This window comes from Nothobranchius furzeri, chromosome 3, assembly GCF_043380555.1.
Source record: "Nothobranchius furzeri strain GRZ-AD chromosome 3, NfurGRZ-RIMD1, whole genome shotgun sequence".
In the NCBI taxonomy this organism is placed as follows: domain Eukaryota; kingdom Metazoa; phylum Chordata; class Actinopteri; order Cyprinodontiformes; family Nothobranchiidae; genus Nothobranchius; species Nothobranchius furzeri.
The window spans coordinates 79,688,445-79,712,242 of NC_091743.1; the positions used below are offsets into that span (position 1 = coordinate 79,688,445).

Consider the following 23,798-nt stretch of genomic DNA (forward strand, 5'->3'; position numbering starts at 1 on the left):
AAAGAAAAATACATGATGATGTATTTATTTCAGGCAGGGTTTCAACAGAGCGTCAGCTTTTATTAAATTACTATCAACCTGGAACGATTTGTGACAATAATTTCTCAACATTCCTGAAATTCATCCACCACAAAAAAAAAAAAAAAAAAAAAAACGTCTTTGATCAAATCATGGTTTAGGATGCTGAACCCACAAGCCTCGCCCCCCGGGCTGTGATTGGTCAGTGGTGCTGTCAGTCATCACTAACACGCGCACCCACCCTTCATTGCCACTGACCGGACCGAGAGGGAATCTTTATTTCTAAGGTGGAAAAGGAGGACAAACGACAAAGGTAAGGTGTACTCTGTCTGAGTCACGTGGTTCTGGTGGATTTTCATTAACATATGTGTCGGTCTGAGATGTTCTGCTGGGTTCCGGTTAGGAGAGAAAAACCCGAGCTGCTTGTGTCGGGATGGGTTCATTAATCAAAAGTCTGGAGGATGTGTTTAGGTTTAGTTCCTGCTGTAGGTGCGGTTGGACCTCCTGCTGGGTCTGGTGGGTGATTCTGTTGATAAACTCTGTGGGTCCTGTTGGGTTCTGTTGTGTTTTAACCTCTTTAAATATCGCTGATATAAGAACCAATTCAGGTTTCTCAGAACCTTCTGTTATTATTTATGTGAGTCAGCTGTGAGCCGGGTCTATGGGTGGTTCTGTTGATACAAAGGACCATGTGCCTGAGAGGAGAGGATGGGAGGAGGAAGAGGAGGAGTGATTAATTGGCAGACAGACGGGGTGTGATGCCCCAGACTCTCCCTCCTCCTCTCGGAGGCTCCCATCAGCAGCCCTGCAGGAGGAGGAGGAGGAGGAGGAGGAACCAGCTGGGTTTCTGTCGGCTCCTTTCGGCTCAGGCCAGATCAGAGTAAAATGATTTTACTAAAATCACGTGTTTATTTAAATTTGGGTATAAAAAATAACTAAATTCAGCACAAACTGATTGTATGGGCTAGAAATGTAGTCCCCCACCCCACCCCCCACACAAACACACACAGCTCCCTTGTCCTTTAATGCAACAGACTGCAGATAGAGGACCCAAGAGCTCAGTGATGTGGGACAGATCCACTTGGGTCCAACAAAAGCCAGACAAAGGCTGAGGAAACACCACTGGGGACAGTGTAGAGGATCAATAGTTACATCTTACGTAGGAAACCATCTAAGGTGAGATTCCATAGAAAATATGAAACCAATTTGATGTATCTTTGAACACTACCTTTAACCAGAAGATCGGAACTTTTTATTGCAGGGATTAGGCAACACTTCGTAATAACCCAGAGTCAAAAGAGAGCGACAAGTTTTAAAGTTTAAGAAGATGTATTTCTAAACCATTTAAAACAAGGCTAACTCTAACTTTAAACACTATGTGATGAATGGATCTAGTTGTGAATGAGGCAAAATGGATGGTGTAAATGTGGAGTGTCGTTATCAGAACTCTCGTTTCCGGAGCAGCCTTAGTTCTGTGTGGGAGCGAATGTTTTGGTATTGAAGTGACTTTTCATTAAGAAGATTTGTTATCAGTGAGCTAAATGCAGTGTTAACTTCCTTCAAGATGAATGAATGTATGAATGAATTAAGCACCATGCAACATGATTAAACACATCAATGATAAAATGAAAACAGCTGTTGTTTCAGTTTGGTTTTGATGTGTCCTGTGTGTGGAGCAGAGACAGAACCAGCCAGAACAAACAGAACCTGGATCTGAGTATGGTCCCTCATCCTTGTATTTGGCTCATCTATGGATGTAATCTGTTTGGGCTTTTCTCCTACCACACTGCTCAGACTTTACATAGATGTAAGCAGCAGCTGAAGCGAGTGTGGCAGGGACACAAGTAGGACAGGGGAAGAGGTCTCCTGCGGGGCTATGGTGTTGGAACATGAATGCAGAATGGTGGACCAGTAGATGTTAATGATTCATTAACACAGAGTTGTTTTAGCCCTGAGATGTCCATCAGCTCCAACCTGGATGTAATATTCAGGCAGGACTGTTCAGAGCAGACACTCAGATGTTCTGGTGAGGAATGTTCTGAGGCCCAACCGACACAGGCTGGAGTGTGTCAGTTTGAGGATTTTATCAGAATGGACTATTCTGACCTTAGTTGACCTGCAACAGATGTGAGTGTGAGTGTGTGTGTGTGTGTGTGTGTGTGTGTGTGTGTTTGTGTGTGTGTGTGTGTATTTCTGTATTTTCTGGAAAGGCTAGGACAGTCTCACTGCAGCCTGTCTCTAAAATGCACAATGCCAGGAAGACAGGTTGCATACATCCTCTTGATCCGCAGCCAGGATGGTGCTCTGATCCAACAACCTGCAGGAAGAGATGGAATGAAATAAAAATATCGGGCTGACTTTAAACACGATTTGTCCAAATCAGCGTTCTGCTTGTTTGCATGAAGCTTTAGGAGTTTTTGTTTGCAGGGACTAGATTTACGATTGGGTCATTGTTGTGGGATTATGACACATGTTGAGCATGTCGATTACTGAGGAAGTCATTGTTCTGTAACGGCTGACATCAATGCCACTTGAAAGAGGATGTTGTGAACTAACTGGTTTCTCTCTAATAAAATAGTTATTTTTTATGCTTTTATGCCTTTAAACTAGGGCCCACCGATATATCGGCCGATATTGGGGTCATTAACAGTATCGGCTATCGGCCAAAAATACCGCCGATATGGCCGATATTGCGCTATCTATCCAGCAGATGGCGCCAGCTTTATGAACTCATGTTGTGTGGCTCCACTCCTTTGAACTTTGAACACAAATTATTGCTTTGGAACTTTTTTAAATTTATTCTCATTTATGTTTCTTATGTGCAATTATTTCCTGTCCAGGGTGAATACTATGGCGTCAGACCCGTGCCACAACCCGTGCACACATATATATTTTCACTCGCGAGTCCCGTTCACACGCGCGATGTGGACCCAATCCACGTGCACGGGTTGTGGCACGGGTCTGACGCCATAGAATACGTTCACCAAGTTAACTTCCACAGAGTGTTACTTTGTTACAAAACACGAGTATTACGTATTATTTATTGCTGCATTTTTATTATTTTAATATTCTTATAGGGATCTTCTGTCCCTAAACTTGTGTGTGTTGTTAGATTCCCCAGAGTTAGCCAAGACAGAAAAAACATTTTGAAACCAGTTGTTTTAGCATAAAGCAATGGAAGGGAACGCTTGCATTCACTACAATGTATGTGAATTCACTTACATTGTTTTATGCTAAACTAAGAAAAGCAACTGCTGCCAGATCATGTTGGGCTGGTTATAAAATGCTTTATCTGACTTGTCCAACTCTGGGGAATCTTAACAAGACACAATTTTACTGAGTGGTGGAATATTCCTTTAAGTTAAAATGTATTTGTGGAAACCACAGTTTACAAGAAAAAACTTGAATGTTAGATTTATGCTGTGACGGAGTTTGTGTGTTCTGTTGTTTTTGAGATCTGCTAAATAAATCTTATTTGTATTACTTGGAAACCCTAGTGAGTTATTGAGACATTTATTTGGTGTGTAATAGAGAAATAAGTTTGCATCAAAAAGGCAGAAAATGAAGTGTTTAAGCTTGAGAAAATGTTTACCGTAAATCCTCTAATACAGGCCGGTATTCAATTAAAGGTCGGGTCACCAATTTTGGCCGGTGTCGGAGTCAGCGGAGGTGAATAATGGCCGGTCTCTTATTGTGGCCGGGTGGAATGTGGTAACAAGCAAGTACGGGGGGGCGTTTGTGTCATCGTCTCACTTTTGATTTGCCAGTGACAGACCGCGAGGGTAACTTTAACTGTGCGGAGACGAAGAGGAGGCGAAAATTTGATATCAAGTTCAAAGAGAACGTGCTGATTATGCTGCAGAACACTCTGGGGAGCAGTAGCAGGGGTTGTATGAACTAGTCGACTTCACTATAGTGACTTTTTATGCCTGTCGTCGACTAGTCGCTGTCACGTGATAATGACCGGCAAGATGCAGCCCTCGGAAAAGACAGCAGCCTGCAGTCAGCAGGTGACAAGCTCCTGCGCTCGGGGGGGGGGGGCAACGCGCTGTGCCAGTGCGTCAGTACTGACACGCGATCGTTCATGTCGGTTCATTTCCTTTAATGTTTTCTGTCTTTTATTTGCGCCTGATGTGTTTCGCTGCTGTGGAGCGGGGCATATCACCTTGTCCTCCGACGCACTGATCACTGATGCGGCCGCCAAGCAGGGAGCGCTCCGCTGTTTTTGCGGTCGGTAGATCTTTTAGAACTGCAGTTCAAAGGTAACTCATAAGGTGAATATGAACCCAGGTAGCAGTTTTTCTTTAGGATTGAGAGGAGATGCAGGAAGATAATAAACAGACAGGATAGAAAAATTGTCAAATAAAAACAAGTTAGTTTTTGTACCTGCTGGTTGCAACAAACAGACACCGTTGAAGGTAATCAGAAGTGAGGAACAGAAAATTAAATAATTATTTTAATGTTTAGAGCAGCAGGAACTCTGAGAGGCTGCAGGTACATCAGTGAGTTTGCAGCCGCTGCGCAGGGGGAGGGGGAGAGGGCTGAAGAAGAAACTACCGTTGTTAAAAGAAATGTGTTTAACTTTGAAAATGTGGGCGCAATATTAATTGTCAAAAACTCCAGCGAACCATTAGTTCATTTTGCTCAAATAGAAATAGAGGCCTGCCTCTAATACTGGCCCTCCTTCCAATAAAGGCCTGGAGCTTGATGAGCTTGAGTCAAATACAGGCCCGGGCCTGTATTAGAGGATTTACAGTATTTCTTTTTTATGTGAGGGAGATTTGTCGGCCATTATATCGGCTATCGGCCTTTGTTATAAGTTTTATATCGGTATCGGTATCGTCCCAAAAAAAGCACATCGGTCGGGCCCTACTTTAAACGTGTGTTGAATGACTCAATACTCCTCTGTCTGTTATTGGACCAAATGTTTGGACCCAATTCACTCCAATACCACACAAGTTTGGACTCTGTGCATTATGTAGACTTTATAAAGTCATGCTTGCATGAAAGTGATGGACTTCATGAATTATTTGCAGTACATAAAATCCTGTTTGGAGAAATAAACACCAATCCTATGGAGTGAGGATATCTGACCTATCTGTGTCCCTTTCTCTCCTTGTGTCCATGCCCAGCATATCCAGTAGTTCCATTCCTCCTGCCTCTTTCCCACCAGCATGGTCCAGGTGTTTGCCTGCAGGTGAAAACTCTGTCTGACTGTAAGGAGTCCTGCTGAGGGGACAGAAATATTTGGTCTGTTAGTGTTTGCAGTGAGACTGAGTTTAAGATTAAATCAGTGCACTGGTGATTTCATTGTTTAGCTCATCATGAATCCGCCGTGAAACCCGAGTCCAGTTCCATAAAGGAAGATAAAGTCATGTAAACAAACCCACTGTTATGTGTAGTCTGCTGATAATGAGAACTGAAAATCTGACGGTGTTTTCTGCTATGTGTGTAATATCTAAGGCCATCTTTAGACCCCACTGTGTAATACTGCAACATTAAAGGTGTGGTTGACTGAAAAACCATCTTTTAAGTGTTTTTTTCTAATTATAATCAGTCACTCTTGAGTTTTTCATGCAGGTTGAGCATGAAAATAGTCTCCTACATCTACCTCCTGCATTAGCTTCTGGTAGAAAATAGACAGTGAAAATCTAGGATTAGACAAGCCTGACAGATCTACATCACACTGTCACTTAACATTCATGGACTCACCCATCTTGACTCACGACAGGGAAAGTCGTTGTTTTAACGTCATGGAAACAGCAGCAGATGTCTCGGCTACTTTAAAGGGGCATTATGGAAGTTTGACAGCCAAAACATGTATAGAAATAATAAATTTCTTCTTCATACATTCTCCTGCAATGCCCTGGTCCTGTAGAATGAGCCCTGGCATTTTTACTGTGATTGCCTGTTTTTCTGTAAAATCACAGAAAAAGAGAGCTGCTCGGGTCGAGCAGGCTGCTTCATGCACGTTCACGCTCAGGTATAGCCCGTAGCATTTGCTATCCGTAGCTTTAGCAGCAGAGAGAGAGAGGCAGTGCGACTTTGTCGCTATTCCTAACGCCTAGTGACGAACCTAGCTACATTTCTGAGGACCCTTAGCTACTTTCTTCTAGATATTTCCTGCAAATTAGCAACAAAATAGCCATTTTCGCTCCGAACCATTCTTTGATTTGACATTGTTTCAGGTGTTATCTAGGATATAAAAGTTACAGATGTTGTCAATATCACTGGTGTATAGCTCACCTTGTGAGATGTCCGACTCTCATGCAGAAGACCTGGGTTTGATTCTGGGTGTGAACATAGTTTATTTAGTTTTTTTTTTTTTACATTAATGGTATATTTTTTTACAGTAAGATGCCCAAATTTTATTTGAGACTCGCCGAACGGCATTGAATTCACAGATAAAAAGGATGTGGGTTCAACTTTCATTTTGGAACAATTTTTCAAACAAGGGAAGGGAATGATCTGAGCATGCAGGAGGACTGACCCATCATAAACCTTTGTCAGCTGTGCTGAAGAGAAAGGTACAGAACCAAATTATTTAATTAATTAGCTGCGCGTTCTTCTGTCCTCTGCCCCCCCCCCCCACCCACACACACACACGCGCGCGCGCGCGCACACACACACACACACACACACACACACACACACACAAGGGACTGTCTCAGCTGTTATTTTCGTTAAGGAGTGTGCACATACAGCATGCGTGCCTCGTGCACGAGCCTACTATTGAAGCTGCCGTTACGCTTTTGGCCTGAGGGGGCAATCGCGAGCATAAAAATTCAAAAGTCCGTAAAGTCCCTTTAAGCTAACCGTTAGCTAGTGTAGCTTTAAGGCAGTGTGTTGGTTTGTTTAGCTGGGGGTGCTCGGTAGAGCTGAGAAAAATAACCTAATTGATGCATTAAGATGTGGACATTAACGATTATGATTTTTGCGCAGGTGGTAAAATAAATTTACAGTGTTGGAGTTTGTTGTTGGCACGAAGAGCACCAAGCTGGTAAACTTTACAAACAACTGTTTTCTGGTCCACATCGGCCTTCCTATAGGAGGATGTTTTGTGGCGTCAGTGCTTGTGATTCTCACATTGCATCCCGGTAGTGCGTGGCAAGAAACAACAAATTTTGCCTGTATTGTTTTGCATGTTTGGAGGAGGATTTAGCTAAGCAGATGGATCATTCTTGCTGTGTGGTTGATAGTTCTGCACGTGGGAGGTTTGATAAAAGTGTTATTGGAATTTCCTCTGTAAACGACCGCGAATTACGAAAAAGATGATAGGAAGCAACCCGGACTCTCCGAAGAAAGCCACGACTCCTGCAGCAACCGACAGTTTGTGAGGCTGATTAGGTTAATGGTAAGTCCTTGTGACTAAGTATTTGTAAATCAGAGAAGATGTTTTTACAAACGTTCATCTTTGTGTGATTTAAATCCACAGAGTCATGTTGTTGTCGCGTTTTGATTCAGGTCTCAATCTGTGATCATAATAATAATAATAATAATAAAGAAAGAAATAATTAAGGGCACAGATTAATGGACTTACCAGCATTGCAGTCGCTGTGAGGATTTGCCCATTTTCTTTGGCCATCATGTAAACAACACTGTAACTCTGCTCGTTGGAGCTAAATGCAGCTATTAGCATGACCACAGCTTTCTGTTTTCAGAAGAGCTCAACTTTCCTTAAAACAAAATAATCATCGGCCTCTTGTCTTTAGACGTTGAAGTGTTTATATGTCGGGATTTTATCCGTAAACTCTTCTAAAAGTGTACGTCACGTATTGATAGTAGCTTGTTTTTGCCACCCAGCCACTCGCACATGCACACAAAGATGAAAACAGATGTCAACAAAGATCCTCCTAGATCCAAACCACATCCATGCACAGAAATATGCCCTTCTTTTAGATACAAGCTCCTCATTTTGGGTTGGCAGGTAATCCCGATGAAAATTACCCTGATCTGAACCGTGCCCGTTACCATCTTCCTTCATGTTTGCTTATGCATTGCTAGCGTGCATGGGCATGCTGTAAGGTGCATCTTGACATAAAATACTGCTGTAAAATGCCTAACCGTGGTGTAAATGAGAGATATTTTCTATCATACAGACGATATATGTCGTCATATCACCCAGCCCTATACCGTTAACATTAGCAACTTCACCACACAGCAGAAACTCCTCCAAACCTATGTGCTTTGTGGTGATAAAACATCCACATTGCAAGTCAGTGGTAGAGTCGTGTTGCTGTTATACATTTCAGGATGAGATGTCCAAATGTCCCGAAATAAGAATCCACAACCTGCCGTCTGAAGCTCAGCTGTGATGCAAGCAACTTTTAGTTCCAAGAAATGGTGCACCATCATATTTTCCCCCCTGAGAACGACTTACTGTACGAGGCATGCATTCCTACTAGAGACTACTGCAAATGTATTGATTAAACAATTCAGCCACTCCTAGAAACCCAGACATGTCCCTGTAAGGGCACAATAAGTGACAGAGTTCGGGAAGAACTCCCTTAAGGTCCTTTGTGCAATCAGAAATCAAGCTAGGTGTAAATTATCTTTGTCTTAAGTGCTGACGGAGAATGGATAATCCAGATCCAGAGGTATGGCTGGATGCAGCCAATCACAGCTAGATTTTCTAAGATAGAGAGACAGGAAAAATACTCCATGTGTCGTCTTACTCATCTGTCTCCCTGTTCCTACCTGTTTCTACCTGTCTGTGCTCCTGGAGACGCACACACAAGGTGTGTAATTGCTGAGCCAACGTTTTAAAGCAGAGGTGCTGAACTTCATGTTGGGACAAGGTCGGCATCCACGGCTCACAGCTAATGTTTGGATTGTTCGGTCTTGGCCAATAGGGAATCAGCAAACCATCATTTTAGTTCTTCAGCCTTTGGGATTGTTGTGGAGATCACTTTAGTGAGAGGAAAAGTTGTCTCTCTTTTATAGGATGATGTTCTGATTGGCACTACTAGTGTTTATTCTTTGTTTGAATGTCTCTCTATGTTTCAATTTGGATTTGTCAGACTGAAGCAACCCAGAAAGTTGAGACATTTGTCCATCCATGTGATGGGTTAAATGTTGCATCTTCCACTGATATCTAATGTAAACAATCAGTCAAATTCACACAGATTCACAGATAGGACTCAATGTCAGAATCATCTGATCCATGTCAAACTCCTAAATCTCTAAATAACATAAAAATGGTTAGCCTACGTATGGGGTCCAGACACAGTGGTTTCATTTGACATTTGTGTCCCTGAAGATTGGACTTTAAATGTTCAATAAGTGAGAGTTTTACTGTGAAAATTTCACAAAAACGTCTGATGTCTGAGTAATGTTGGACGGAAGGTTGCACTGAAACAGATTTGCTTCTCTGCCGGCTGGGGGATTGTCTGTTTTTCTCCTTTCAAAATGGCTGAAGAGGGACATAGTCATTAGTTTACAATCTGTCCTGCCTCCATACTTCCTGGTTCCAGAGCCAATCATGTGAGACCACATAGTTGACAAGCATTCGTAATTTGACACAAGGTGGCAAAAAGCAGCAGTGTGGTGGAAAGAATTGAAGGAAGCAAACGTAGCGGCTCATAAGTTATATAGGGAGCCTAAGTCACTTACGCACCATTGGTCCCCAGAAGAATGAAAAAATGAAAGCAAGTCAACGGCTAAAAACGCTATTTTCTAATCCACCTTGCCTTACACCTTGGATTGCAATTTAAATGAAAACTATTGACGGGTGTTTCGACCACGCCAGTCGCGTACTTTGAGATTTATCAGCTTGTAAAAGTTCGTAATTAGCACAACTACAAACTAGAAATCAGCACGTCACATCTGTGACTTCACCACATAATCTCCTCCCCCCCTAGCATAGCTGCTACTTACCAAATTAAAGATTAAAGTCCCATTTAGTCGTCACACACACACAGGTGTGTGGTGAAATTTATTCTCCGCATTTGACCCATCCCCTGGGGAAGCGGTGAGCTGCAGACAAGCCGCACTCGGGAATTATTTGGTGGTTTAACACCCCCAATCCAACCCCTTAATGCTGGGTGTCAAGCAGGGAGGCATTGGGTCCCATTTTTTTTAAGTCTTTGGTATGACCCGACCAGGAATCGAACCCCTGATCTCCCGATCTCAGGGCGGACACTCTACCACTAGGCCACTGAGTCGGTTATGACCAGATTTATGGTGGTTATTTCCTCCTGTGGGAAGTTTGCAGAACTTACAGCCATTTTCCCTCAGTTATCTCCGTGTCTGGTTTGATGACGTCACTTTCATGAAGTGCATTTGTAGTCCTGGACTTATTTTCACACAAAACCTAAAATATCGTGTGTGAGTGTGTGTGTGTGTGTGTGTGTGTGTGTGTGTGTGTGTGTGTGTGTGTGTGTGTGTGTGTGTGTCCCAGCCCCTCCTGTCTCTCAGCCGGGAACGGCTGCTACGTGCAGGCATACACGATCCCGTCTTGCGAGAGGTCTGCCTGGCTTCCATGCCAGGTTTTAGTTGTGCTGCTCAATTGTGGAGCTCTCTGAGGGAGTTTACAGAAACACAGCTGCACTTTTAGTAAATTTTGAAGTCGCTTTACCGCCTTTCTCTTGCTAATAGCGCTCGAGAAACCTCCGTTAGCTTTAGTTAGCAATCTCCTGTGTTGATCTCTGATAGTTGCGAAGCACGACATTATGTAAGCGGCCAGGGCGCCCGCGCCCGGCTCAGATCGTAGCAGTCTGAGGCTCTGCTGGTATTTTAACAGTCCAGATAAAGCCCCATAAGCTACCAGAACAGAAGCCAGGTGGTCGCGTGGGTGGGCTATCCCAGAGCTCATTCTTAGCTTCTTTTTAGGATAGTTATGTTAGTTAGTGGCTACATTGGTTAGATTGGTTCCAACAACCCTGTTCCAACCATAACAGCCCCACCCTCAGTTCCACCTCTTTTCCCACTTTTGGATTGTCTGAGTGTGACGAGTCCTGTGATACAATCAAAACGTTGGTGGGAACCTCCCATTTGGCTTCAAACCTGCCCCCCACAGAGCAATGGGTGGGGTATGTCTATGCTTTTTATATGTCGATGCCTAAATTAGAAAAAAAAATAGTCAACTCTAAAAAAATCTCAAAACTACTTCAGTTACCAACTACTCAGTATTAGAAACAAAGGCATGTACTTATCGACTTTAAAAAAAGTTCACATTCCTGTAATGACATTAGTACTGAAATCATCTACATTCTGTTAATTTTTTCCAGTGAAAGAACCTCAGATTGAAACAGTTTGAGTTTCAGCAGCCACCAGGAGGTGTGGGAGATCTGCTCCACCCTAAAAGAAGAGAAACAGTTTTTCCTGAAGCATACTTTGTGATGTATCTGCCTGTCCTCGAACGTCTCACTGACACCTGAATGTCTGGGCTGCCTGAGGACCAGGATAGGGCAGAACCAAGCCTTTTCATCTGTGCTCATCACCAGTTCAGCTTCAACACATACACTGTATGTTTATCAGGTTTAAAAAAGCATTCAAATGATAAATAAATGACCCGCACTTGTGTAGCGGCTCTCAGAGTAAGGACTCCAAAGCGCTCTACACTACAGAGTATCATTCATCCATTCACACAGTGGTGATGATGTGCTACGATGTAGCCACAGCTGCCCTGGGGCGCGCTGACAGAGGCGAGGCTGCTGAGTGCAGGCGCCACCGGTCCCACCACCAGCAGGCAAGGTGGGTTAAGTGTCTTGCCCAAGGATACAACAGCAGAATTCTCTGTCCGGAGCCAGGATCGAAGCTGCAACCTTCCGATTACTGGGCAACCCGCTCAACCTGCTGAGCTACTGCCGCCCCATTCAACATGTCAAACCTCCACATGGAAGCAAATTAATGACTCTATGTGCAATGGGTTTTGTTTAGACCACTGAAATGTAAATCCTCTATCGTGGTTCAGAAACATCATGTTAAACATGCTACGTATCAGTTCTGACAGTTTTTTTATTTTTCCTACGATAAATTCAGTAAAAAAATTGCGAATAACATCTGACTGAAAGTATGCATTGTATGTGTACATTGTATCATCTCCCCTGTATCGCATTGCCAGAATTTCACCAGTACACATCCCTAGCTTGAATAATGAGTAACGAGACGTTTACAAAAAAAAAAAACATTTGGTAAAGTTTATAGATTATGTGAAACTTTCTAAAGTCACAATTATTATAAGTTATTTGTAAGATTATGGCGCACCAGTGATTTATAGTTGACTATTTTACAATGATCATGTGTCTGGTCTCTTATGTTGTGAAAATCATTCAATTATTTAAAAATCCTGGCTTGTGAATCAGGTTTTAGTTTTGTGATTTTATAAAATGTACAAAGAAAAACATGTAAATTTTGATCACATCTGAGGATGCCTACATTTTCCAGTTAAATAGGTACAATAATTTAATATTAACTATACATTCCCCAGGGCCTCAATTCTTTATTTGTATAAATAAACAAAAATCTGCTGCATAATCGTCATCGAGTGATGACATTTTGAGTTTGGCGATGTTCTGAGTTTGATGTCCAGGAGATTTTTAGTAAAAGGATCAGGAGTTTACGTTTATTATGAGTCTGTTTCCTGGGACAGCATGCAAATAAAAAATCACATTAAAACATCTAAAGATCACCAACAACAGTCTCCCAGGGGTTGTAAAAAGAAGTTGGAATTTTTTTTGAAGAAAATCATAATAAAACAAGACAGAAACTGAGAAAACTTAAAGCTTTCTGTGTCTCAGTGCTCTTTCTTACTGGTTTGCGTCCAATCTGGTGATAGAGAAAAACATCTCCGTCCGCTTTTAGCTTGTTTCATGAACATGTCTACTAACCTCCAGAGGGCTGCAGGGCAAGAGAAAGAAAAGTATAAGTAAGTGTGTGTGTGTGTGTGTGTGTGTGTGTGTGTGTGTGTGTGTGTGTGCGTTTAAAAGCAGACTATGAAGGTTTTTAGCAGATGAAACCCTGAAGCTGAGTCACTGTTTGAGGGGGTCTGAGTTGAGTGTGTGTGTGTGTGTGTGTGTGTGTGTGTGTGTGTGTGTGTGTGTGTGTGTGGTTCAGTGAGGTTGGCACACAGGAGAGCTTTGTCTCACTCGTCTGTCTTTCTCATCCACTCTATTAAATGCTTTCATCCAAAGACGAGCATCAGTCCTCTCAGGAAATGTGTTTCATTTCTGGTTTCTTCCTGGTGGTTTAAAAAAAAAACTTCCTTATTTTTTTAAGATGTTGAACTTCTGATTTAAGAAGCTTTTTAACTTCAGATTCAGAGTTAATACATTTTTAAACTGTAGTGTGATCCTTCCAGTCACCTTCTCCACACTCCTGGGGCATGTTAGGACTTTGATGGATCAGTTTCCGGGCTGCAGTTATGCTTATTAAATTTACTTTTTAAAGTGAAGAAATTAACATCATTAACATATAAAACTATATTCATAATTCCCATTTTGTACCTAATTTCTAAACATGTGTTTTAGTGACTAAAACAAACACGTGGGTTGTAAGACAAAGAGTTTTAGTGATTTTAGTGACTCCCTCTGAAGTTTTTTCTCTTTTTAAATGTGATCAGATAGTTTTTTATTCGTTTTAAAATGTTTTACTTCTTAAGGAGTCATTTCAAATGTAACAATTCAGAGTTCCAAGCTATGAAACTGTAGTGTGTGTGTCTTTTCTTGATATGCTTCATTTTTCCATCTGTGAACATGAGCTGACAAAAAGTTCCACTTTTGTCTCATCTGTCCAAAAGACATTTTCCCAGAAGTTTTCTAGCTTGTCAGCATGTAGTTTGGCATGTTCCAGTCTGGCTTTTTTATTATTTGTTTTCAACAATGGTGTCCTCCTTTGCAGGGGCGCAGATAGGGTTTTCAAACTGGGGGGGACAAAGTTCCAATGTACCCTCCCCCAAACACACACACACACACACACACACACACACACACACACACACACACACACACACACACACACACACACACACACACACACACACACACACACACACACTCTCTCTCTTTTGTTACCATTCAGATTATCCTCCTCTTCGATTTATTATCAATTTTCCTCCTGCAGCCACGTCCAGGGAGGTTGACTACAGTCCCATTGATCTGATATTTCTGATTAATATGAGCAACTATAGTCACTGGAAGATCTAGCTGCTTGGAGATGGTCTCATAGATTTTACCTTTAACATGCTTGTCTATAATTATCTTTCTAATATTCTGAGGCAACTTTTATGTTTGCTTTCTCGAGTCCGTGTTATGTACGGTACACACCATGTCACCAAACAACACAGTGACTACCTGGAGCGCTACATGAAGGCCCACTGACTGATTACAAGATTGTAGACTCCTAGGATGCTAATTAGCGGACTCACCTTGAATGAACACGTCCCTTTGGTCACATTATTTGATAAATTAATTGTTAATATTTTTAAATTTATTATTATTTTTGTCAGACTCAAGTTGTTTCTGTGACCATTGTGGGTTTTTCTTTCATTGATCAAACACTTTTGTCCACATCTGTATGTTTGTTGTCCCGATCCACAAGTGAGACTCTCTCACATACATGGCATTGTAAACTGGTGCAAAACTGACCAGGGATCAGATTCATTGCTGCATTGTAGTTTCTGGAAAGTTAAAACCTGAGACCTCCTTCTCTGTTTAATGTTGATCTTTCTCATTTGACAGATTATGTCTTGATCTCAAAAATCAACAAGTTCACCAGAGTGGCAGCCAAGGGCAACAAGCTTTCTGGTGCACATGGACAGAGACTATACGCTGAGGTTTACATAAAACCACACACTCACAGCAGGGACAGTAAGGGAGTGGTGTGTGTGGGAGTAAGCACACACAAACCGAGTACTCAACACAGTTCAAAAGCCTGGGACCTTGTAATTTTTTGTGTGAACTGTCTTTTTCCATCTTCCTTTCAGTTTGAGAAACAATAAGAAGCAAAAAAGGAAAAAGAAAATGAATCTAATTAGGGATGCACCGATCAGGTTTTTTGCTGCCGATCACCGATACCGATATCAAAGAATGCTGATCACCGATACCGATCACCGATACGATATCAAAGAATGCTGATCACCGATACCGATCACCGATACCGATATCAAAGAATGCTGATCACCGATACCGATCACCGATACGATATCAAAGAATGCTGATCACCGATACCGATCACCGATACCGATCACGTGGATTGGCCAGAAATTTTCTACAACATTATAATGAGTGGTACAAACTACATAATCTGGGAATAAAGGAAATGTAACCTAATCTAAAATGGTCTGTATTAGGGTTGTCACGGTGTGAAAATTTAACCTCACGGTTATTGTGACCAAAATTACCACGGTTTTCGGTATTATCGCGGTATTTTTTTTAAACGTGCTACATTTTCACACAATTAAATAAATTCTGTATGTCAGGAAATATTGTCCTCAGTTTGTGTCTAAATTTTGCCTAAAATGTGTTATTTTGTAATTATGTTGTTTATTTGTTTACATTTTTTTCCTTTAGTCTTTAAAATGCCAATATTTGCCCATAACTTCTTATTTTTTGTCTGTTTGATGTCATCATTTAGAAATATTAGATCAGATGATACTCAGTACTCAAGTAGCCTTCTAATCAGATACTTTTTTTTTTTACCCTTACTTGAGCAATCCGTATATCAGGAGAATATTGTCCTCGGTTTGTGTTCCAGTGAGCTTTGCAGATGTGGAAAATGTCATCAGGCAGTAATCATTGTTAAATTCATAATTATTCTCGGAGAGAGACCAACTCTTATCTGCCCCTGGGAGCCCCATAATGCATAGCGTCATTTCAACATGGGGGTGTCCGCGACACGGTTTATATGCAGGTAGCGGCGCTGCGGCTGCTTTATATAGCAACTCGTTGCATTCTCCCCCAACCCAAATCCTCGGATCACGCATTTTAGCTAAAACGCTAACGTTAGCTTGCCTTGCGTTGACTGCAGAGTTGTGGGTGATGGTCACGCAGATGTGTCATGAGATTTGAAGCGTTGCTGCCTTTCACAGACACTTTTTCTGCTCGTGCTGCAAACAGGATAGCCGTCCGTCTTCTATAAACTCCCTCGGCATTCTTCAAATATCTAAAATATGCCCGTACTTCCGACTTTGTCTTCTTTGAGGGATAATAAATGTCCTCCTGAGCACTGCCGTCTCCTCCTTTGACCATTATTTCAGCTTTAGCTTCAAGAAAGTTTTGTTGTAAACAACAAAGTGTGCATGTGCCGCCGGCAACTTCAGCAGATGATACGGTGGCTGGTAAGGGTCACCGCGCCTACACCGCAGCCACGGTAAACCCACCAAGATAATATAGTTTTTTAAAAAACAAGTCGGTTATTATTATTGTCAACTTTTTTTTTTACCGGGGTTTACCGCTACACTGGTTACCGTGACAACCCTGATCAGTTTGCTTTGATCTATTTTGAAAATTCCGATCAAAACCGATAGGGGCGCTATGGGCCGATTACGATCAAATGCCGATCCATCGGTGCATCCCTAAATCTAACCGCCTCAAACCAGTGCTTTCCAAGCAGTGGGAGGTGTCAAATTGTATTAATATTAGTATCTTTATCCAAATTTAATGCTAAGCAAGCCTCCAGTCACTAAGTGGCAGCAGTGATGGAGATGCAGGCTATGGCTTTCGTCCGTTTCGTCTCCGGGGGGGTGGGGGGGGTTTGGGGGTTGTGAGTTATTGGAGGTGTGGCATGAGTGAGTGTGAAGAGGATCAATTGTGTGACAGTTGGCTGCCCAGTTGTTAAATTTCTGCTAGGCAGCATCAAGGTTGCTAGGTGACATGACATTTGCTGAGGTAGAGGTGGGGAAGATATTAAGGCTACACTGAACACACTGCAACGCACTTCCTGTCTCAGCGGCTGAAGAAGAGTCTGTAGAAGGAAGCTTCCCCAGAGTTTGGACACAGTAAAGAGAAAGGGCGGAGGCACCTGAAGCAAGTACAGCAAATGTGGGTATCTGGAAGAAAAAGACCAGGAAAAATGATGAAACCTGCATACCCCTTGGGTTTACTGTGACCATGGCTGGAAACGAGGCAGATCTTGGTGGTGGAAGGGGTGGAAAAAATCGGAGGCCTTACCCAAACCTTTACAATCGACAAAGGACCTGAGGCAAGTACATGAAATTCAGCTGACTGGACAAATTTTTGCCATTACTCCCTAGCAACCATACCTTTTTGGCTGTTTAGAGCGAAGTTCAAGGTAGAATATGTTGGTGGATATTTTTTTTATAAATCACTGCATGTAGGCTCACATGCTAACTAAAACAGACATAGTGATAATAAATTGTAAAATATTTATATACAGCCCCAACACCACATAGGACTGAGCTGTCACTCAAAGATATGTTTGTGTTTTCTGTCTGATTAAATGTTACAAGCTGCGTTAATAGACTTGGAAACAGTGTTAAGCTGCTGCAGCTCATTTTAGTCACCAGTTTATTGATCTGGAGCTTTTATACAGAATTCAGGTGTCAGGAACAAATAAAGTCAGGTCCATAAATATTGGGACATCGACACAATGCTAACATTTTTGGCTTTATACACCACCACAATGGATATCAAATGAAACGAACAAGATGTGCTTTAACTGCAAACTGTCAGCTTTTATTTGAGGGTATTTACATCCAAATTGCAACACCAAAAGACCCGGAAGACCACGGAAAACAACTGTGGTGGATGACCGACGAATCCTGAAAAAAACACCCTTCACAACAGCTGGCCAGATCAAGAACACTCTCCAGGAGGTAGGTGTATCTGTGTCAAAGTCAGCAAACAAGAGAAGACTCCACCAGTGTGAATACAGAGGGTTCACCACGAGATGTAAACCATTGGTGAGCCCCAAAAACAGGAAGGCCAGATTAGAGTTTGCCAAACAACATCTAAAAAAGGCTTCACAGTTCTGGAGCAACATCCTATGGACAGATGAGACCAAGATCAACTTGTACCAGAGTGATGGGAAGAGAAGAGTATTGTGCGGTCAAAATCTTGATCATACAGCGTATTTAGATTGAAATAAAAAACTAAAATGAAAACATAAAAAAGAATGGGAAAAAAAAACGTAAAAATAAAGAAAACAAATAAGACACACGGAGTAGGTGGTAAATGAGACAGCTGGAACTAATTAAGGTCAGTGCGTGTGTCGCTCCACGTCTCAGAACGTCACAGCGCATTTCCTGCCTGAAATGTTTTATGTAGGACATGTCAGGAGAGAAAACTGGTTGTGAAAGTTCCTAGAGGAAGCACCACCGTGGTGATCCTCCGAAGAGGTAAATGACACTCATCTAAAGACTGGAGAGGCAGCCGGTAAGACGCAGATTTGTAACGCGTGTGTGCATGCCGATCAGCTGATGTGTGATTGTTAAGCGCAGCTCGGAGCTGACACTGTGGACTCCGGTGCGCATCATAAATGTTTGTGTCGGGTGTTTAGGAATCAGTTTGATGTTTGATTGTTAATAAGCTACTTCAAACCTGCTCATTATTTAATGTTGTTATGTAAGAGTGAAACATAAATAGCTGAAGTGATGAATTTAAGTGAGTTTGGGTCCGAATGAATTAATGATATATATATATATATATTCGTGCTAACATTTATAAATGAATATCACGTTGAAATCACGCATTTTATGAATGGCAGTTTATAATGAAATGTTACACAATTTACACTGTTTCTTAGCACACACACACTGTTTTTGTTTAAGGTTTTTCACCTGCTCGTAGGCTTTGCCTTGCTTCGTGCTTCGTCATCCCCTATTTCCGTCTTGGATAATATGAAATGGAAGTGAAATAAAGGAAAATGAAAAGTGAAGCCATGAAGTCCTGAGTGGAATCCTGCGTATATTTCTCCAGCAGATGATCCCTGTGAAGTGGGGATTGTGTCACCTAACAGAGGAACTTAACAAGTATGGAGACGGAAAGGAACTGCTCATGATCCCAAGCATACCACCTCCTCAGTGAAGCATGGTGCTGGAAGTGTCATGGCGTGGGCATGTATGGCTGCCAGTGGAACTGGTTCTCTTGTATTTATTGATGATGTGACTGCTGACAAAAGCAGCACGATGAATTCTGAAGTGTTTTGGATAATATTATCTGCTCATATTCAGCCAAATGCCTTAGAACTCATTGGACGGCGCTTCACAGTGCAGATGGACAATGACCCAAAGCATACTGCAAAAGCAACCAAAGAGTTTTTGAAGGGAAAGAAGTGGACTGTTTTGCAATGGCCAAGTCAGTCACCTGACCTGAATCTGATTGAGCATGCATTTCACTTGCTGAAGACAAAACTGAAGGGAAAATGCCCCAGGAACAAGCAGGAACTGAAGACTGTTGCAGTAGAGGCCTGGCAGAGCATCACTAGGGATGAAAACCAACGTCTGGTGATGTCTATGTGTTCCAGACTTCAGGCTGTAATTGACTGCAAAGGATTTGCAACCAAGTATTGAAATGTAAAAGTTTTATTTACGGTTCTTATTCTGTCCCATTACTTTTGGACCCTTAACAAGTGGGAGGCACATATACAAACTCTTGTAATTCCTTCACCGTTCACCTGATTTGGATGTAAATACCCTCAAATAAAAGCTGACAGTCTGCAGTTAAAGTGCATCTTGTTCATTTCATTTGACATCCATTGTGGTCGTGTAGAGAGCCAAAGATGTTAGCATTGTGTCAATGTCCCAATGTGTATGGACCTTACTGTAAATGATTAAATATGATCAGAGGAGGAGTGTAAAAATGCTTGCTGCTGGGGGGGTGGGGTGGGGGTGGGGGGGGGGGGTGCATGGCTGAAAATAACCTTAAACAAACTCAAGTAATCCCGTGGTCTGGACACCAGGAGACATCATCAACAAACAAACAGCAGTTCTTCAGTTCTTGGTTGAAGCTTGGGTTAGAGTTAATCTGGCTAATCTAGAACGTAGAATCTTCCGTTATAAATCTGACTCACTATCAAAGCTTGTTCCTGTGCTGTCGGCTGAGATTTTACAGCCAATTTAAATAAAAACAATTAAAACTGGCTCTGTAACAGTTTCTTGTTTTTCTCTCCCATATTTCTGCTGCTTTTAATGTTTTTGCGTACTTCAGCAGAAATGGGGATTGTAAGTCATGATAAGATACTCACAAATCACACACATCAATACACACACACACACACACACACACACACACACACACACACACACACACACACACACACACACACACACACACACACACACACACACACACACACATATTCACACACAGGGGGAGAAGTGAGCTAACCCTTAAATTTCTGGCATATGGTTGTGATTGGAAGTGTGGGATGAGGTGATGGAGACAGAGCGATGAAAGATGAAGATGCAGAAAGAACCACAGCCACAACCAGGGAAGAATAAATTGAGTGAAATGATGTGGTTTGGATCTGGTCCAAGTTAGATGCATTTAAAGAGGATTGGAGCTTCATCCTCACTTACCTTCTGGGAGCAGTGTGCTGTGAAACTGCTGTGGCTGTGAGTCACTCAGCTCGAAGCAAGCAGCAACCTGCTGACTGATTCAGAGATGGTCTTTTGAGAAGATTTCACACACTACAATGTTTGCAGCTACAATGAACTACTTCAGATGAGTTTGGTCAAAGTACAGATTATGTTTTTCCTCAATATGCAGAAAAACAAGACTTTTGTCACTGAAACCAAGTCTCAATGTGATACTTGAATCTCTTTTTACTTTTTGTGGGTCAACATCACTGCAAAGACGTTTTAAAAATCTTATTTCTGATTACCGTATTGACCGGAATATAGGACGACCCCGGGCTTGGAATGAGATGGCGGCGCGTGAACAACGCAAGGCTCAGCGTCTCTCCAGAATCTGCTATTTAGTGTTTTTTTATCTACTTTTAACCGGAATATTCATCCAGAATTGCTGGCAAGACAAGAGCTTCTGGACATCTGGAGTCATAACTCCAACAGCCAATCTCCAACTCATCCCAGAGATCTCCAGAACACCGGAGGCTGCCCACTCTCCCCGGCCAGGCGGAAGTGCACGCAAACGACGCCGAGAGCATAAACAAAGGCGAGGTAGGCACGAAGGGATACGGGCTAAGCTAAAGCTAACACCACACCGGCTGCCTTTACCCAGTATTTTCCTCGCCAGTGTCCGTTCTCTGGCAAACAAAATGGATGAGATACGGCTCTCCATCACTAACAACAGACAATGGACTCAAATGTCATGTATTTTACCGAAACATGGTTGAACAACCGCTACCTGGATAATGCTATTGAGTTAGCAGGACGTTACACACCGAGCCGACAGGCTAGTAGACGACTCTGGCAAGACCAGAGGTGGAGGTTTGTGCATTTATATTAACAATGCTTGGTGCATGAACTCCACTACTACTGAGAGCCACTGCTCACCTATTTTTAATGGTCAAATGCAGACCTTATTATCTCCCCACAGAACTCACTTCTATCATTCTCACTTCAGTATACCCCCCCCCCACCCCCCCACCCCCCGACGCTAATGCTAAGCTGGCCATGAAAGAACTTTCTGCAGCCATTAACAAACACCAGAATAGACACCCCGAGGCTGCTTTTATTGTTGCTGGTGACTTCAATCACACCAACTTAAGGACAGTCCTCCCCAGATTCCACCAACATGTCTCCTGTCACACCAGAGGAGACAAGACTTTAGACCATGGCTGTGTCTCAATTCAGGGTCTGCATCCTTCGAAGGACCCAGCCCACCCGGCCGACGTGGGCTGCGTCCTCCGTCGGCCGGGTAGACCGGATGTTAACGGCTGTGAATTTGGACAGGCCTAGCCTTCATGAACTCCCTCGGCGAACGTTCCGTCGCCTAGCAACCGTGGAACCGATGGGCAGAAGGCAGAAGGAACCTTAAACGATGGAGCTCGACGTTTTATTTAGCTTTTTAACCCCCAGAAACCCAAATTTAGAAAACAACTGCAAAATATTTTTTAACCTTTCACATGTTGTTCTAGGAGGCCAGATAAACGGGCCTATTTACACATTTTAACAGCCAATAGTGTTGCAGAACTGAATAGGACCTATTAGCAATGTAAATGTGGTTTTAAAAAGAAAAAAAAATGGGGAAGGTTTATTTTTGTAGACTTAAATCTGATGTTGTAATACTACAACCGTGGGTCTCTGGGGGTTAATCATTTCCTTGACTGTTGGAGAGCTAATTCAGAGAAAATACTTTAGACTAGCTGAGCCTGAGCAAAGATGTGATAATAGTTTTTAATACTTTCTAAGGGTCTTACTTTGACCAAAACCGATTTATCACCTTTTAAGACTTTTCAAGACCCAGCGGATACCCTAAACAATTCTCATTTGTAAACAAAAATAAAATTCAAGAGTTTAATGCAGAACTGATTTTATTTAGATATTTCTTTTACATGTACATGTTTAATCTTCATTAACCATTTTTTTCTAGCAAAGTAAAAAGCTGTCAAAGTTCTTCCTTCTCTCCTGTGCTCTCTGCTGCTCTGCAGCCTCATGTCCTCCCAGATCAGCTCCAGAAGCTCATCGCTGGCACCTTCCCCTGGATGCCCATTTTCTCCAGAATAGTCTTAACAAACATGTAAGAAAAGAAACAGGAAGAGAAAAGAGGACAACGGGTTATTCCTTTCATGTTTTCGCAGAAAAAAATATACTCAAACGAGTTTTTAAAATATGAGATGTTATTGTACCTCCATGCCACAGCCGCCGAATACTTTGCTCCGGTGATCATGTGGTCCATCTCCGCCCTAAGCTTAATAAATTCCCTGGTTTTCTCTTTTGGTCCTAAAATACAAACTTCTATTAAAATCAGGGGGAAACGTAGTGGGAGAAGTACGACACCGAGCGCGGCCGAACATACGAGCCGAGACCGCAATACAAGCACTTTTACTGTAACATTTCTAACTAAAATAACGTTCATGTATCACAAAAAGTCCTTAAACTGACAGTTTTCAAGTTTATACTTACATTTATAAGCGCAATCCTCTCCGACAGCTCCCGCTTCACTGTCCGCCATTGTTTTTAAGTTTTTCTGCCGGCCGGCCCGCAAGGCATCTTGGGAAATGCTACCTATTGAAGGATACACCCGACCCATCCTTCATTCAGGCGAAAAGAAGGCCGCATTCGTCGACCGCATTTGAAGGAGTCTTCGAATTGGGACAGGCCGAGTCGCGGCGCTGTGACGTAACCGGCCGAAGAATCCGGCCGAGGTAGGATGCAGACCCTGAATTGAGACACAGCCCATGTTTATTCCAAACTGGCTGGAGCCTACAAAGCAACACCCCTCCCCCACATTGGACAATCGGACCATCTTTCCTCACACCTCGGTATTCACCACTCATCCAACGTGTGAAACCTGCTGTGAGGATAATTAAAGTGTGGCCAGAATGGACAGGCACAGTGCTCCAGGACAGATTTAAAAACACAGACTGGAATATGTTCACCCACACAGACCTGGACCTGTAATCTCTACTGGAGTTCATCTCCAAAACCACAGACAGTGTCACCATGTACCAAAACCAGAAGCCTTGGATGAACCGGGATGTACGTCTCCTCCTGAAGGCCCACAACACCGCCTTTAGGTCAGGAGATGCACACGCCTACAGTACAGCCAGGGCTGATCTAAAGAAGGGCATCAAAAAAGCCAAACACCTTTACAAAAAGAAGGTAGAAGAACACTTCTCCAACTCCAACCCCAGGCGCTTGTGGCAAGGACTCCAAACCATTACAGACTACAGGACAACCAAATCCTCCCCCGCATCCT

General features: G+C 42.5%; 1 protein-coding gene and 1 long non-coding RNA gene across 2 annotated transcripts in view; one reads left to right on the top strand and one right to left on the bottom strand.

Moving 5' to 3' along the window:
- Positions 1-225: 225 nt before the first annotated feature.
- Positions 226-23,798, top strand: part of afap1 (actin filament associated protein 1) — a 116,709-nt gene continuing 93,136 nt past the window's right edge. Inside the window, exon 1 of the mRNA XM_015957797.3 lies at positions 226-331. The gene's annotated coding sequence lies outside the window, so the exon portion shown is untranslated. The remainder of the gene's footprint in view (positions 332-23,798) is intronic.
- LOC139069004 (uncharacterized) lies at positions 22,393-23,138 on the bottom strand. The gene is made up of 3 exons (XR_011520233.1): positions 23,003-23,138; positions 22,726-22,819; positions 22,393-22,604 (listed from the first exon to the last, which is right to left on the bottom strand). It is a non-coding gene; the product is annotated as an uncharacterized lncRNA (long non-coding RNA).